The following is a 1,980-nucleotide window of genomic DNA, read 5'->3' on the forward strand; positions in this document are numbered from 1 at the left end:
CTCTGGATAGATGATAGCATGCCTGGAAAAGTCGTAGATATGAAGATACGAAGGGAATTTCTACGTCGAAGAAAACTTGGTGAAAATGTACCTGGGTACATAGATCTAAGATCTCTAGAATAGTTTCTCTTTGTAACAACAATCCACTTTTCCTTGTAACTTCGTGTACTATGTCTACTTTCAGTGCTTGTACTTATATTCTGTAAGTTCTAGACATGTACTGTAATACTTGTAATATTTCTTATGATTAATAAAATAAGTATTACATGTACTTCACTGAAAAAGATCCCTGAAAAAAGTAGTAGGGACACAAGTCTATGAGTTCCAGTGTTACTTTTCACATTCACTGACAATCTATAATTCAGTGAATAAGCTTTCAGTTTCAGTTTCCGTACTTGTAATTTTCTTAGATATAACTTAAGAAAAATTCCCAAGCTGAGACTGATCAAACTGAAAAAGATCCCAAAATAGTAAAAAGGGACATCCACTTTGTATGTAACTTTTCCTTACTATTATTTGATAAGATAACATTCTTTATGTTATCTTGTTATCATCAAATAGGGGGAGATTGTTGATCCTGTTTCTCAGTAATTTGATGATAATTCCTTTTACTTATACGTTGTATTTATGTTTCTGTATTTTCATTTCCAGCGATCTTCACTGAGTATGTTCAGTGATCGCTGAAGAACTTGCATTGTAAATCTATCAAAGACAACAATACTTCAAGAAAACAACACTCACACCAAAGAACCTTCAACAAACGTCGAAGACTAAAACTGAAGATTAGAGACCGGCGAGTACGTGATCTGAAGCGGTACTCAGTGATTACAAGCCTGTCTACATATGTGTGAACACTGCTCAAGCTTCAGTAAATGATGATGAGACCTTCAGGTCATTCCAGCATTCAGCGATCAAAAGGAGCTTGCTTAGCACGATTGTTGTTGTCTTGTCCTTATGCACGCAAAGGACAAAACCCATACCCTTATGAAAGTTAGTACGRTACGGAGCMGACTAGTYGACTCTTTGTCCACCAACTTTAGGTAAGGATGTCTGCTCATGAATAGTGTTTTTTGTACTATTCACTGTAGCAAAGGACAAGCCTTCCTCTTAAGGCTTGTGATAAGTGTGAATTTATTAACCTTATTACATCATTTTCTTAACCATTTTCCGTTGTTTTATTTGCCCATTAGTGTCCTAATTGAGTCTTTTTATATCTTTTTCATATATTAGTAGTTATATTGTATATCTAATGATAATTCCCTGTTTATGCAGGTTTTTGAGCATTTTTGGGACCAGTCCTGTGACAGTCCTATAGGACCCAGAGTGGCAAGGTCCTATAGGACCTATCCGAGTGCTGGAAATCTTTTGGGCCGAGGAAAGATGGGCTAATCCAAAGAGAAGGCTTGGTCAACACCCATGGGCTTAGTCAAAGCCCAGCTTGGAAGGGTCTTTTGTCATATTAGTTGGCATCCACCTTGAAGCTTCTCTTTACCTATTTAAAGGAGTGTTGACCTTTGTAATTCACACTTAACTTTCACTTAGACTTTCACTTAACTTGTTATTTTACTCTTTTCTCACTTTCCTTGGGATCATCTTGCTACCTACTCTCTTCACCAACAAAAGTCATCTAGTTTCTTAACCATCTCATTGTACTTTTTGTAACTTTGTRATAATCTTGTGTTGGCTATTCTCAAGAACATCAKTTTGGTGCTAAGCTTTTGTTTATCATATTTAATATTTCAAGAAGTGATTTTTGTAAGTTACGATCGTATTCTCAAGGTTTATTTTAAGTACTCATCTTTCAATCTTCATCTCGTTTTTAGTTTCGAGTTACATTACGTTTTCTTGTCTCTAAATTACGTAGTCTAAATAAATCACGTTTTCAAGTTTGCAAGTAACCTTACGGCCTTTGTAACGTAACTTGTTTTGCAAGTTACGTTACTTGACTTGTAAGTTTTCTTTCACGTTTCCCAAGGTTTT

Source organism: Cynara cardunculus (assembly GCF_001531365.2).
Source record: "Cynara cardunculus var. scolymus isolate 2C chromosome LG 2, CcrdV1, whole genome shotgun sequence".
Classification (NCBI taxonomy): Eukaryota; Viridiplantae; Streptophyta; class Magnoliopsida; order Asterales; family Asteraceae; genus Cynara; species Cynara cardunculus.